The 16,346-nt window shown below is 44.7% G+C and overlaps 1 pseudogene; it reads right to left on the reverse strand.

Annotated features, from left to right (window-relative positions):
• Positions 1-4,455: 4,455 nt before the first annotated feature.
• Positions 4,456-15,471, reverse strand: LOC136336428 (large ribosomal subunit protein eL29 pseudogene; annotated as a pseudogene).
• Positions 15,472-16,346: the final 875 nt, after the last annotated feature.

The following is a 16,346-nucleotide window of genomic DNA, read 5'->3' on the forward strand; positions in this document are numbered from 1 at the left end:
GATGCACAGCCACTACCGCAGGCCAGGAGAATCAGAATCTCATAGATGGGGGCAGGCTAATGGGATTTTTTACAAAACTCTCTGGGATATTTTATATGCATTCAGAGATGAAAATCACTGTGTCTGGGAGAACTCTCCAGAACTCAGGCTCAGGCTGCCCCAGAGACACCTTTCCAGGGTCTGACATCCTGTCATGATAATGTTCTTTCTCAGTGAACTGAAATCATCTCTGGGTAGCTCCCCTGCTCACCCACTCTAGTGAGTAAAACCAGCAGCTCTCTTTTTATACTAAAGTTACCCCTCTCTTTACCCCCATCAGCACAGTCAAGGCAAATCTCAGCCAAGGGGAGTGAAGGAATTGTGGGGCTTCTGGGAATTGCCCCATACCCCTGCAGGGTGCCATCTAAGAGGCTTTTGCATCCAGGGCACTGAGTGTGCTGCTCAGAGTCGGCAAGAAGTCCCCAGGAGGTGCTGATGACTGTCCCCTCCCACCCAGTCCACATGGAGAATTCGAGAGCTGGAAGAAGCTTTGGCATAAACGGTTTAATTCTAACTTAGCCATGGGTTGGCAGGAGAGGGAGCCAAGCACTAAATATAGTCAGCCTTGTATTTCTAAGGCGTTCCTAGAAGACTGAGAGCAAGGGAGAGAATTTATCAGCCACATTCTGGCAGGCACTGTGCTCTATAATTTACAGCCCTCACAAAAGCTCCATAAAACAGATGCTGTTATTCTCAGTCAGAGATTAGGCAACTGAGGTTCGAAGAGGCAAAGTCACTTCACCGAGGTCCTGCCAAAGCCCCATGAAAACTGTTGTCCTCGCACGAAAGCCCCGGGTCCATCCACCACTGCACCATGTTGTCTTGGTGTCCTTTCCTAGACTCTCCCTTCAGTGGAGGGATGGCCAATATCACACTTTCCCCATGCCACCCTATTTGAGGTCAGAAGGGTACCTGACCCAGCTCTCTTAATCTTTGCTACTCCCTGCTCATCACTCTGTCTCCCTCACGCCCCCCACCCCAAGAGCCCTCAAACAGTTCCCCCTCCTCTGGCTTATCTCTTCTCTTCCTCCGCCATGTTTCCTGCAAACCCAAGCAGAGCAGAAAGCAGCCCTAAAGAATTAAGAAAGAACCAAACACGGAAGTTGAAAAGCAATCCTTTTCACTTGTATGTTGTTTTTTGTTTTGTTTTGCTTTGTTTTATACAGAGACAGAGAGAGAGTCAGAGAGAGGGATAGGTAGGGACAGACAGACAGAAACGGAGAGAGATGAGAAGCATCAGTCATCAGTTTTTTGTTGCGACACCTTAGTTGTTCATTGATTGCTTTCTCATATGTGCCTTGACCGGGGGGCTACAGTAGACCGAGTGACCCCTCGCTCAAGCCAGCAACCTTGGGTCCAAGCTGGTGAGCTTTGCTCTAACCAGATGAGCCCAGTCCAATGCTCTATCCACTGCACCACTGCCTGGTCAGGCACTTGCATGTTTTGATGAAGGGGCAGAGGGAGGGAACTGTTTTTACCCTTGTGTCTTGACATGTCGCTGACTGCTTTGCCTGAGTTGTTGTGATTTTGCATACTGATACCTCAACAGTGAGGAATTTCCCAACTACCCCAGGCCTTCAGTGATCTCTCCTTTGTGGGCTGTGTCTACAACAGAATTAGCACTTAACCTAGGAAATCAACTTATCCTGGAATATTCTCTGGCTTTTGTATATGGACATGTTGTGACTAACCACAGCCAGCACCCCACATTCAACTAAGAGGTTGTTTTATACTCCACTCCTGTTCCTCAACACCCCGATTGGCTGACCGTGTTGTATGCAGGGAGCACTCAATTCATACCTGAAAAGAGGCACCACACCTACTTCTAGACCTCAAAAGAGCAGGGAATAGAGAGAGAAGCCATTCTTTATGGCATTTTGCTTTCAAGGCACAGTTGAGGCTCTGGAGGAAGCCACTCCTGTAACCACGTTCCTCTTCCACCTGAAGGAAGCCTCCTCCAGCTGCTGACAGATGCTTTCACCTCCTCCTCCCCTCCTCCAGAACGTCAGGTGCTCTGCCAGGCCCTTTTCTGATTTATCTTCGTTAATTCTCACAACAGCATTACAGTGTTCCCATTTTACAGCTAATGAAACTCAGGACCAGAAAGGGTAGCACCGGAAGTAACTTGCTCCAAGGTCCCGTGAGTTAGTAAAGGGCGGCTGTGCTGGGCCATGGACTGTCAGGCATCTAACACTCCTTTCTGGGCTTCATCTCCACCAGAGTCAAGGCTCCTCAGAGTGGACACGAGGTTTGGGTTCTCCACAGGTCTTAGCCTGTGGCAGGGGCACAGTGACTGTTTGCTCAGTAAATAGTCAGGAGTTTACCCTGATTACCTATTGTGTGAGACGAGTATTGGGGTAAATAGGAAGTGTTTGTGTAGGGATAAGGCCTGTGTGCCTGACGGTGGCCCCGTGCCCTGGGCCAGGACATGAAGCCGGAGGTGGACAGCAGGATGGCACAGGCTGAGAGGCCCTTCCCTGAAAGGGGCTGCGGGAGGGTGAGGGGTGGACCAGAGACCTGGGACTCAGGGCAAGATGAGCACAGCATCTGAAGGTTGACTGGCTGTTGGCTTCCCCGGCCTCCGAGCCTGCAGGTGTCCACAACGGAAGGTGCTACAGGCCTGCAGGAAGAATTAGGCAGCCTCTCGGTGGACACGAGGGCCACCTGGGGTTGCAGGAGAAACCTGTGTGTGGGGTGGGGATTTGGGTTTGGGAGACCCTGGGGATAGATGTAGGATTTGAAGGAGCTCCCCAGGGAGATGAAAGAGAAATGCGGTTTGATTCAACACCTCTGAAAATAGGGCTTGGAGGGCCCCAGGTCAAGGAGGCCAAGCATGAGAAAGCATGGTTTGAAAGGTTCAGAAAAGACAGAACTTAATGTGAGGAAGCTGTGTGAAGGGAGGTTTAGGAATTTGGTTCAGAGAGATGGCTGGGCCTGATAAGGGGACATGGAATGCCTCAGAAGGGTGGTGATAGTGGAAGTGTTAGCAGGACCCAAGCCCACCTCACCATTTACTTGCCTGAGGGACTTTGGGCCAGTCACTTAACCTGTCTGACCCTGAGTTTCCTTATCCATAAAATGAAAGGTCATAATATCATCATGAAGGCAAAATAAGATAAAGCACATACTGAGGTTAGGTAGCACGGTATTCAGACAAAAAAAGTATTCAGCCTGACCAGGCGGTGGCGCAGTGGATAGAGCATTGGACTGGGATGTGGAGGACCCAGGTTTGAGACCCCGAGGTCACCAGCTTGAGTGCGGGCTCATCTGGTTTGAGCAAAGCTCACTAGCTTGGACACAAGGTCTCTGGCTTGAGTAAGGGGTTACTCGGTCTGCTGCAGCCCCACGGTCGGGGCACATATGAGAGAGCAATCGATGAACAACTAGGGTGTCGCAACACGCAACAACAACAACAAAAACTGATGATTGATGCTTCTCATCTCTCCGTTCCTGTCTGTCCCTCTCTCTGACTCTCTCTCTCTGTCTCTGTAAAAAATAAAAAATTAATAAATTTTAAAAAGTATTCAATAAATGTGCAGATAGCAATAACTGATGATGGTGGTGTGAAGCCAGTAGCCAGTACCACCATCACAGCCGCCTGGCCCATGCAGGTTCTCATTGGATTCGGACAGATGGTGATGAAACAACGGAGCCAAGAACTGGTGGGCCGTTAGCTTTAATCCTAGCTTGCACCCGGCGGGCAAGTAAAAACACACTCTGGACTTCAAAACCCACTCATTCAGCGCTCACAAAGCTACTGACTTATCCGAGTTTCCTAGAATCAAAGGTTTCTAACCTCACCAGTCTCATTCACCTCTGTTCCTCATCTCCAGAAACTGGCTTCTCCTTCAACACTCTGCCATTTTGGCTGCTTCTCCTGGCCTCCTCCACGTGGCCTTTCTCTGCTCTCCTTTTCTGCTCTCTCCTCTAATGCTAATCTCAGGAACCGAGAGAGAGAGAGAGAGAGAGAGAGAGAGAGAGAGAGAGAGAGAGCAACAAGCTCCGGGTCTGCCCCACTTTATAGTGCAGAAATCAAAACCTTTAATCCGATATACAAAATAGGGAAGTCTCTAATACAAAGTCACTTCTCTGAGGCATGATGGGATTGCACCACCCCACATCAAAAAGGGTGGGAAAGGCTTAGTCCTAAAACTAAGCCCCCGGCTACAAGAATCCTGCCTGCCCACAGCCTGCCCCCAACACACATTAATATCACCTGGGTAACAGGCTTCCACGTGGGCAGCACCATCTTTAACAAAGTGAGCATAATATATTTTATCTGCCCAACAGGTGGAAAGATCAATGTATATTCCTGGGAAGAAGTGTTCTAGGAATATAGTGAAAAAATAAGCAACTGCCAATCTGTTCTCTTTCATAACAGCTTAAATGTACTGTGCCAGACACCGTTCTGTTTTATATGTTTTATTTCAGTTAATCCTAACCACAGCCTTATGAGGTTGACATTATTATGCTCATTTACACGAGGAAGCAGAGGTGCAGAGAGTGTAGGTAACTAGCCTGAAGTCACAGTTAATGGGTTGTAGAACTCTGAATCCAGGCCCACTCACTTATATGCAGCCTCTCATCAGCTTAAATAAATGTCAGGTATTTAGAGGATCCATCAGAGAACTGGTCACGGATTTGCAGCATGGCATGGGTATCCCAGACCTCTGGGGCATCGGGATCTCCCAGGGAGGTGATCCAAAACACACACTTCAGGGCTCCACATCCAGAAAGCCTGACTCTGGCAGCAGTGACAGTGATAGAAGTTAGAGTAGGGGGACAGAAATTTGATTTTTTTGTTTCTTTGGTTTGACTGACAGATCATGCCTTGGGTTTATTTGTATAAATAGCACAGGAGGACACCAACCCCATGCAGATAGCAGCCCAGGGGTCACACCAAGTCTTCCATCTTCACATCAACAGACAGAAGCCTCTACTTTGGAGCCTTCTTTGAGGCCTGGGCATCTCCGGGAGCCTGAGTCGGAGCTGGAGCTGGAGCTGCAGACACAGCTGTAGCCGCAGACTGGGTCTTGGTTTGAGTCACGGCCTTGGACTTTGGCTGGCAGAGCTTGAGACCCTTGGTGGTACGGGCACAAACACTCTTCCCAAGCGTGGAGTGAGTGATGTAAGCAACTCGATTGAGCTTGTGGCTGCTCATCTCTGGGATCTTGGGCTTGACTTCCTTGGGCTTTACGAAGGCCTTGATACCCTTGGCACGTGTCGTCATGGCCTTGGCATTGTTGGCCCGCATCTTCTTCAGGCCCTTCTTGTTAAGGTTCTTGGCAAAGCACGCATTCCTCGGAACTTGGGATTCACCTCTTAAGAGACTCATATCTTTGTGATAAGGGTTTCCTGATGCCACGTCTGTGCCATTTTCAGGACTGGTTGTACATGGTGTGGTTCTTGGACTTGGTCATGTCTGCACTGAAGCACACAGCTCTCAGAAATTTATATTTCAAACAAGATCCTTAGGGAATTCTGATGCAGGTGATCTAGAAGTAAGGGAAGGACACGTAGCACGTAGGCAATACAGGAATAACCAGATGGCCCAGTGGAGATAATATCTAGGTGACATGAAGTGGCAAGTCTCCCATATAAGGTGGCATTTGACTCGGGGCTTAAGGATGGATAGGATTTTGTACAACCCTCTACCTTTCTCTATTTAGAGGCTGTATTGGTTTGAACTGTGTCCCTATAGAAGATATGTTGAAATCCTAACCCCTGGCACCTTGTGAATGTGACTTTTATTTGGAAAAAAATGTAAGTAAGTTCAGGATCTTGAGATGAATTCATCCTTGATTATCTGGGTGGGACCGAATTCCAATGACAAGTGTCCTTATAAGAGACAGGAGAGAGAGACAGAGAGAAAGGGAAAAGCCCACTTGAAGACAGAGGCAGAGACTGGTGGGATGCAGCCACAGGCCGAGGAAGGAGCTCCTGGAGCCCCCAGAGCTGGAAGAGGCCAGGAACATTTTCCCCCAGAGCCTCTGATAAAGCACGTCCCTGCTGACACCTTGAGTTCAGTCTTCTGGCCTCCAGAACTGTGACAAAATATATTTTTGTTTGAAGCCACCATGTTTGTGTTAATTTTTAATGGCAGCGCTAGGAAACTAATATGAAGGCTTTCATCCTAGTCACACCATTTGCCCTGGGAAGGTCTTTGCAATTAGACACCGAATTGTGGAGGTCACAGCTTGCAGACAGCTCAGCTGTGACTGCCAGATCCCTGGCCAGGTCAGCAGGCCCTAAAGGAGGAGGTGGAACACTGCAGGTAATGATGTAGTGACATCACCTTTGAGAACTTGTGAATTCCCCACTTCTCTTTGGATGCAAGCGTGTAAAAAGTCAAAGGCAGGCTCTGCCCTCTGTCTCTGGGTTCACATTTTACAAAGGAGATCTCAACACCTAGAAAGTGTAATTTCAAGCTCAAAGTCACCCAGTAAGTGGGTGGCAGGCCAAAGCCAGCACTGCTATCTAGAGCTCACATTGGTGGAATGCCCAGTCCACAGCTCTCAGTGTGGGTTTGCCATGAAGCCCTGGTTATTATAATGCTATAATGCTGTCTCTTTAATTTCACTCCAAAAGAGTCAATTATCTCTAATGACTGTCTGGTGGTCTGTCTTTCTTGTCCCTGACCAACATGTGGGTAGTGACTTTAGACCTCTGGTTTAGAGACTGATGATTCCCTTCCCCATTAGTGGTGTCTTCTGCTTTAGGGATGCAAGTTGATCTATCTTTGGAAGCCACTCTCCAAAATGCAGAAGTTGGCCATCTGTAGAACTGACAGCACTAGTTGTGGTCTGTGAAACACCAAATCTTGGAGAAGTACTTCTTTAGAAAGCTTATTAATACCTCCTTTGTCCATGTGCTGCAACGACTTTCTGCAAGGGAGAAGAAAAGGCTCCCTCATGTGCCTGCGGAGAGAGCTTCCTCCTCATCTGCAGCCCTTGCTTCCCATTCCTCCCTCTTGGCTAACACTGGAGCTGAGAACATAGCCAAAAGAGGAATGAACTTTGTCCCCAAACCGGTGTCCAAGCACTCTAGCTACTAGAGGACTAAGTGCATGTCAGGTTCTAGGAGGAAGGGCAGCAGAGTTCAGCAGGAGAAACAGAGTCTAAATCAAATTGAGAAATATTTATTGAGCACGTACCACTTGAAAGGCATTGAAAGGTTGGGTGATAAAATAGGAATGGGCAAGGATTAGGTTGGAGCATTAGTTTTCAATCCTAGATGCAGGTTGGATCCCAGGAAAGATTTTAAAAATCCCAACGCTCTGGTTGTACCCCATACCATTTACATTAGAATGTCTGGGGGACATTCAGGCACTAGCACTTTTTTAAAGAGTCCCAGATAATTTCAATGTGCAGCAGAGTTAGGGAACCACTGAAATATGATAGTCCCGTGGACCAAACCCAGATACTCTGTTTTCAGTGGTCTGAGTTGGGTCCTAGGGGGGCCCTAGGCACTGGCAGTTTTTTAAAAGCTGTTTAGGGGATTCCAGTGTGCAGAGGTGATTCCTATAGGCAATAAAGGGAAAGACACACAGGAATTACCAAGGTGCCTGAAGCTAGTGCTCTTTCCATCTGTATGGTCCCTGTCTCTTGCCAGAAGGAGTTTTTATTGAAGGAAAATGAGTTTTGATGGATTCAAAGAATGCTGGATACCAGATACTGCTTAGTGGCCTGTCAAGGAAAAAAAAAAAAGGCATTGGAGAAGAAACCCAAAACTTTCTCAGAACCAGGAGTGAAGGTCGACAAGTGTGGTCCTCTGCTCCAGCAAGCTGTAAGGTCTCCAAGTGCTTTTGAAATCATCTCAAGCTCTTTGAGGATCTGCGTGTGTATTATCTTTGGGTTCTGTGTCCAGATGTAGAGTGTAATATAGTCACATGTTTGGGGGTAGACGTCATTTGACTCTATTAATTCTCCTTTGGAAGGCCTCAACTATGGGGCTACTTCACAAAGTACAGTACTAGGCAATTTCCCCATTCTTTTCTTCTCAATACTTTTTTTTTTGTAGCATAAGTGGCTACACACATAAAGTCAACAGTTCCCACCTTACTTACCCAGCCCTAATTCCTTCTCTCCTGGAGTCTCATATTTGCAACTCTTCTTTTTTGTCCCTTTGTTTCTCTACTTCGACTGGTCCAGTGGATTTTTTTTTTCCATCTCATTTGTGCCTTGGAATTCTGCCTTCCTGGACTCCAGGACTTACTCCCTCTGCACTGTCCCTAGGGCTGGTGTCCTCCATCAGCAGACAGTGCTGATGGGGCGGAGGAGATGCCTCCCTTCTCATCCTTTTTCAACTTTGTATTGCTCTCAAGGCATGTGAGTAGTGGTGATGGTTCATGTGATGATTCTTGCATGATCTGAAATTTATTCCTTTGGGAAATACTTCGTGTCTTTTGCTTGCATCATCTCTAAATTTCTTCCTAATAAAATTTTTGTTAAATCCAGACTCCTTAGTGCTCTCAGCTCACACATTTCACTTGCAGAACTTCAATCCTGGCAATCAGGATTTATAGGCTGTAGTATATAAGGCAGGGTCTTGATAGTTTATCTTAACATTGAGGAAGGGCAGTAATTGTCAGGGACAGTTGTATTCCTGTCTCCCACTCAGGAAGATAGAAATTTAGCGCCATAAGGATCTGAAGAGAAAGATAAAACAAGAGGAAGATCTTGTTTTTTCAAAGAAAGCAAATTTAGGAGAGATACTAGTAGATGCTACAAGTATCAACTATTAACATCTTCATAGATATTCTAAAAGGCTTAGATTCACTTAAAACCCACAAAAATGGAATTATGAATACGAGTGAAGGTGGAAAAAGACTACCCTGGAATCTCAAACTTCTCAGTGGAGTGGAAACTTAGTATCATGTTTAGGAAATGTAATGACAATTATGTCTGAAGACTAGTCTGCAGGTAGGAGCTCTCGCTTCTATTCTCAGCTCTAACACTAACTCAGTATGGACTGAGGCAAGTCACTTAATAGCTTTGGACCTCAGCTTCTACACATGAAAAATGGCAAATAAAATATTAGCTAGAGTATCTAGCATTTATTGAGCAACTGCTCTATGTTTATGTGCTAAGTGGTTTATAGTATGTTGTATTATTTCATTCATTCACTCAGCAAATATTTTTGAACACTCACCCACTATGTATAGGATAGTGCCTGGTCTCAGGGATCTATCAGATACAAAACAAAGACCTTGCTCTCTCTTAAAGATTAAATTCCAGTGGGACTGGGTGGTAATAAACAAGAAAAGAAATAACAAGATACTACCAAATAGTGACAAATGCCATGTAGGGAATAAAACCAGATCATGTGATGGAAAGTAACCTGAGGATAGGGTTACTTATACAGGGCGGCTCTCTTGGAGGTGACATTGGAGTTGGGACCTGAATGATGAGGAGAAGCCTGCAGAGGCCAGAGTCCATAGGACAAGTCCTGGGCAAGAAAATGCCAGCTAGACAGTAAGTGCAAAGGCCCTGAGGCATGTAGGAGTTTAAGCCCTTTGGAAGGCCAGGAGAGAGAGAGAGTGAATAGGTGGGTGTGGTGGAAGTGATTACTGGGTAAAATGAGATTAGAGAGGTAAGTAGGAGCCAGAACACAGTGGCTTTTCTAGCTATGGTAAGATATTTGGGATTTATTCTGATTGATCTAATTTACATTAAAAAAAAAAACCCAGGAGGGAAAGGGGGTAGGGAGAAGTGGAAGAGAGTAGATGATGATGGAGATTTGACTTAGGGTAGTGAACATATACACTAATGCAATACAGAGATGATGTATTATAGAATTGTACATCTGAAAATTGTATAATTTTTTTTTTCAGAGACAGAGAGTCAGAGAGAGGGATAGACAGGGACAGACAGACAGGAACGGAGAGATGAGAAGCATCAATCATTAGTTTTACGTTGCAAGTTGTGACACCTTAGTTGCTCATTGATTGCTTTCTCATATGTGCCTTGACTGTGGGCCTTCAGCAGACCGAGTTACCCCTTGCTGGAGCCAGCGACCTTGGGTCCAAGCTGGTGAGCTTTGCTGAGCCCGCGCTCAAGCTGGCGACTTCAGGGTCTCGAACCTGGGTCTTCCGCATCCCAGTCTGACACTCTATCTACTGCACCATCGCCTGATCAGGCTATAATCTTTTAAACTAACGTCATCCCAATAAATTCAATAAAATTAAAAAATAAATAAAATTTTAAAATCCTTCCAAAAAACACAAAATGAGGAAAAACAAGTTCTGGGTGAGGGGGAGACTCTGATTCCCAGAGCTACCATATTATTAGATTCAAACACCCAGTTTTCAACAAAAATTACAAGACATACAAAGAAACATCAAAGTATGACCCTTTCAAAGGGAAAAAAATCAACAGAAACTCCCTGAAAAAGACCTGGCGTCTGATCTACGAGGCAAAGACTTTACAAAACTGTCACATTTTATTTGCATTTATCTGGATTCATTTTTTACACCTCTGTCTTTGATTCACTTGGAATTCAGTGTATCATAATATGAAATATAAATCCAACTCTATCTTTTTCTAGATGTCTCTCTAGTTGTCCCAACACTATTTGAATAACCCATCTTTTTCCCCACTGAATTGAGATATTACTTTATCATCTACTAAATTCCTGTATGTGTATAGGTTTCTTTCTGAACACTCCTATTCTGTTCCATTAGCCCATGTTCCCCTTTCAAATACCATTATCAGACTTCTAAAATTGTTGATGCTTTATGCTTTTGTATCTGATAAAGTGAGCCCTCTCCCACTGCTCTTCTTTATAAGAATTTCCTGGTTGTTTTCTCTTTATTCTTTCTTCCTTTCTTTATTTCCTTTTATTTTTTTATTGAGTTATAACTGTCTATAACATACTGGTTTCAAATGTACAGCATAATGATTTGATATTTGTATGTATTGTAAAATAATCACCAAATGACCTTACTGGTTCCTTTGCTATATGGACGTTAGAATAAACTTTGCCATTTTAGGGGGGAAAATACCAATCAAGGTACATTAAGGAGCATGATCACAGAGGGGCAGGGATAGAAGCAAAGACAATAGTAGGGAAGTCATTGTATAGGTGCGAGGAGCAAACCTTTTTTGTAAAGGGTCAGATAGGTCTAGTGAGCCACATAAACTTTTTTTTTTTTTTACAGAGACAGAGAGAGTCAGAGAGAGGGATAGACAGGGACAGAGGGATAGACAAGGACAGACAGACAGGAATGGAGAGATGAGAAGCATCAATCATTAGTTTTTCGTTGTGCAATGCGACACCTTAGTTGTTCATTGATTGCTTTCTCACATATGCCTTGACTGTGGGCCTTCAGCAGACCAAGTAACCCCTTGCTGGAGCCAGCAACCTTGGGTCCAAGCTGGTGAGCTTTTGCTCAAACCAGATGAGCCCGCGCTCAAGCTGGGGACCTCAGGGTCTCAAACCAGGGTCCTTGGCATCCCAGTCCAACGCTCTATCCACTGCCCCACTGCCTGTTCAGGCGAGCCACATAAACTTTCTATAGCACATCCTTCTCCTTCTTTCTGTTCTGCTCCTCCTCCTCCTGCTTTTTAACACCTTCTAAAAATGTAAAAACCCTTTGTCCAAAAACAGGAGGTTGCATGCTGGATTCCGCCTGCCTAGCTGGGCAGTAGTTTGCTGACCCCTCACTTAGGGAGAAGTAGAAGCTGATTGCCATAAATTTAGGACACAGAACTGGTAGGATTTGCTGATGAACTCGCTGTGTGCGGAGGGGGTAAGAGAAAGAGGAAATGAAGATGGCTTCAGTGAAGTAGAAGGTGGTGTAATTTACTGAGATGGGGAAGAAGCAGATTTGGGAGTGGGGTGGGGAGAAAGGAAATTAAGAGTTCAGTATGAGCTGCCGATTAGTCATCCAAGTGGAGATGTCAAAGAGGGAGCCTGATACAGACACATTTGGAAGTTATCATCCACAGATACATTTCAAGTCTTGGGACTGGGTGAGATCACCCAGAGTGCAGTGCAGAGGTTTCAGAACCAGGTCCTGGGGTCTGTGGAACTCAAAGGATCCATAAAAGAGGTCCTTGGAATCACTCTCTGGGTCAAAAAGTATGACACATGACAAACAATGCCCAACAGCTTTCCAAAAGGGCCTTTTGTATCTTCACAGAACTCATCTTGTTTTAGTGATTTAAATACACACTATGAGTGGGACTGTACACAAGAATGGGCAGTGTTGGTCAAATAAACTTATAAAATATGATTCTTATGTTTGCTCACTTATAGTTTGCATTGGGGGCTGGGCAGCGCCAGGTATAGGTGGTCTGTGAAATTGCAAATTACCTTCCTGCTTCGGAAGGGCCATTATTTTGCTGATGTTTGCTGGAGGAGATGTTTTTGCACCAGTAAGTTTTGAAAAGAGAGAAGAGGCAGAAAGGAGCCATGTTTGCAGAATGAGAGCAGAGAGAGTGCAGAGTGCTTAAGAAGAAGCCATGTTGGCAGGGAAAGAGGTGTGCAGATGGGGAACCAGGGCTGAGGGGCTTTGGGAGCCCTATTGAGGTTTGTGGGGCCTTTGATTCTAGGAGGAACCAGAGAATATTCTCCTGGTTGTGGAACCTGAGAATGTGTCAGGGGTTTGGGAACTCTGGATGAAGAGGGAAGTATTTTCCCTGTGTGTTTCCTTGTTGGCCGGTGTGAGACTTCAATAAAAGCATGGCCCACCATTTCTTGGCTCCACTGTTTCTTTACTGTCTGCCCGAATCAGACGGGAACCTGCCTGTGAACAGCCTCGATGGTGGTGGCCACTGGCCTTACAGGCAGGACATGGGAATTAGGAATTCTTGACTGTTTTTGCCTTAGAGCCGGGGAGCCTCGGGCCACGCTGGAGGATTTGGCTGGTTACAGGAGGTGCTGTGAATGCAGAACTGCTTCCAATGATTCGCAACCGCAAAATCACCCAGCAAGCTTATCACAAATGCAGATTTTTACTAAGGGCTTCAGATTCACTGCTTGCGGTGAGATGTCTTTTAAACATACTCCCTCTCATACAAACAAAAGGTTGAGAAATCTGTGGCTTAGGTTAGGGATAGACTGGGTACAGGGTGTGTCCTGGTAACATTTCTTCACCTCCAGGGACTTGTGGTGCTTCAGGAATCTTAGGTAGGTCTGGCAGGGGCGATTTCAAAATGAGAGGGTGGCAGAGGACTGTGAGATCAGGAAGAAACATTTTCTTTGGTTTTGGGACACTTTTCTTTTGCTCTCCAATTAGAATGAGGCCTTTCCCCTCACAGTTGTAAACTGGTATATATATGGTATTATATATAATTGCAGATGCAATTTAAAAGTTTGGGTTCCCTAGGAGAATATACTCTGCCCTTTAGTTCTACAGCACTGAGGGGAGAATTTTTTTTGTCTTTATTTGGAAAAAGAAATACATTTTTCAATTCAAATACAAGATATACTTGTTGTTGATGAAACTGAAATCATACCTACACTTTACATACATTATGACTTTGTGTGAAAACAGCTAAGGAATAATGTAAGGAATTTGCTGTTGGGCCTTCTGCTAAGAGCTAAGGAATCAATCTTGCATTCACTAAACCATTATTTATTTTGCCTTCTACATGCCAGGCACTATTTTAGATTCAGAAGGTAAAGCAGTAAACAAAACAACACAAAAACTCCTGCCCCTCACAAAACAGATAAGTTAGGGAAACAAATTCATACACGTGATATGTAAAATGTACATTATATTACAATAGATAGTGGTGAGTACTAAAGGAGAAAAATATAAAGGAGGGAATGGGAACAGGAAAGAGGGGTTGGGATGAGTGAGACTACAGGACAAGAAAGGATTCGAGAGCTGTGATTTAGGAAAGTAACAATTTCTCTAGTCTCAATTACTTCACCTGTAAAATAATAAATAATGCCTTCCAAAATAAGGTTCAGGTCCTTAGACTGATTTTGTTAAATTTTTTTGTTTTTCTTTAAGATCTTATTTATTGATTTTACAGAGATGAGTGGGGGAGTGAGAAGTAGCAACTCATAGTTTGCTTCACTTTAGTTGTTTATTGCCTGCTTGTTATATATGCCTTGACCAGGCAACCCAGGGTTTTGAACCTGGGACCTCATTGTTCCAGGTCGACACTCTATCCACTGTGCCACCACAGGCCAGGCAATAAGTCAGTTTTAAACTATGGCCCTTTAGAATCTCTTTGGCCTCTCAGGAACCTCCTTCCTTATCTGTGACATGAACAGACTTGCCCAGCCTTTGCATGTCACATGGTTTTTGAAAATGTCAAATGAGATACATGAATAGTTCAAAATGTAGACACTATTATATAAATGTTTTTTTGTTTTTTTTTTTCTAAAGCTGGAAACGGGGAGAGACAGTCAGACAGACTCCTGCATGCGCGCGACCGGGATCCACCCGGCACGCCCACCAGGGGCGACGCTCTGCCCACCAGGGGGCGTCGCTCTGCCTCGACCAGAGCCACTCTAGCGCCTGGGGCAGAGGCCAAGGAGCCATCCCCAGCGCGGGGCCATCTTTGCTCCAATGGAGCCTTGGCTGCGGGAGGGGAAGAGAGAGACAGAGAGGAAGGAGGGGGGGGTGGAGAAGCAAATGGGCGCTTCTCCTATGTGCCCTGGCCGGGAATCGAACCCGGGTCCCCCGCACGCCAAGCCGACGCTCTACCGTTGAGCCAACTGGCCAGGGCTACTATTATATAAATGTAAGGTAAAAATTTTAAAGAAAAAAACACAGAGCAAGTTTTTGGATTGCAAATCTCTTGTGGATGGCCAGTAGAGCCTCAGGACTGAGAATAAACAACGAATTACATAACTGCTTTGTACTGATTCCCTACAATGCCAGGAAAAGGCCAATGAAAATTATCGAGATGTACCAGCAGACTGGCAATCTTATCGTAGATCAGGGATAAACTAATCAAACTATTCCTAAGTGGACACCTCATTAAATAGTTATAACATGGTATTTGTCAAATTTTAAAATACTTCACAGCTCCTTTATGTTTGTTCTTGTTTTATTTGTGGGACTTTGGTTCCAGAAATAGAACTAGATGGATTGAAAGGAGTTATAAATATAGAACAATCATTTAAATTACCAAGAGCAGATGGTCCATCCTCAGGTATTTCTGTAGATCACAGGTAGTAAACGTTTTTATACCTACCACCCACTTTTGTATCTGTTAGTAGTAAAATTTTCTAACTGCTCACCGGTTCCACAGTAATGGTGATTTATAAAATAGGGAAATTATAAAATTTATAAAGCAGAGTTACAGCAAGTTAAAGCATATAATAATAATTACTTACCAAGTACTTTATGTCGGATTTTCGCTGTTTGGCAGAATAAATCTTTATAAAACAACTTACTATAGTTAAGTCTATCTTTTTATTTATACTTTGGCTGTTCCATTACTGCTCACCGTGAAAGCTGGAACGCCCACTAGTGGGCGGTAGGGACCAGGTTGACTACCACTGCTGTAGATGCTCAGCAAACATTAACCAAAGTAGATGATTCCAAACATAGGCTGTTGTGTATTTTTTTCCATCTTCATATTTTCTATAGCCCTGAATATTTGATAGCATCCTAACAGTGGTTTATTCAATAAATAAACATATTGGGCCTGATCAGGTGGTGGCGCAATGGATAGAACGTTGGTTTGGGACATGGAGGATCCAGGTTCGAAACCTCAAGGTCACCAGCTAGAGCGCAGGCTCATCTGATTTGAGCAAGGCTCACCAGCTTGAGCCCAAGATCACTGGCTTGAGCAAGGGGTCACTCGGTCTGCTATAGCCCCCGGGTCAAGGCACATATGAAAATGCAATCAATGAACAACTAAGGTGCCTCAATGAAGAACTGATGCTTCTCTCTCCCTTTCTGTCTGTCTCTATCTGTCCCTCTCTCTGTCTCTGTCACACACAAAATAAATAAATAAATAAACATATTGGTATACATTCATGGTATAGCATCTGGCACATAGTTGATACTCAATAAATATTTGTTAAACGAAAGCATGGTAACTGTAAATCTGCTTCCTATAGACTAGTGAATTTGATTCCTAAAATGTTTGTGCGTTTGAAACACACAAATACTTGCCTTCCCTTCACAACGCTCATCTGGTAAAACGAATTACGTCCATCTCTGAGACCAGACTAAAACACGCTGTTTTATTCGACTGTAATACAAAACACAAAGTCAGTTTGAACATTACCTAGCATAAGTGCTAAATAAGATGCACATTCAGAAAGCGAACAACTACTCCAGCCCAAATAGCCTGCTCAAGAGCATGCACTGGCCGCCCGTCCAGTTCACATTC

The sequence above is a fragment of the Saccopteryx bilineata genome, chromosome 4 (assembly GCF_036850765.1).
Source record: "Saccopteryx bilineata isolate mSacBil1 chromosome 4, mSacBil1_pri_phased_curated, whole genome shotgun sequence".
Classification (NCBI taxonomy): domain Eukaryota; kingdom Metazoa; phylum Chordata; class Mammalia; order Chiroptera; family Emballonuridae; genus Saccopteryx; species Saccopteryx bilineata.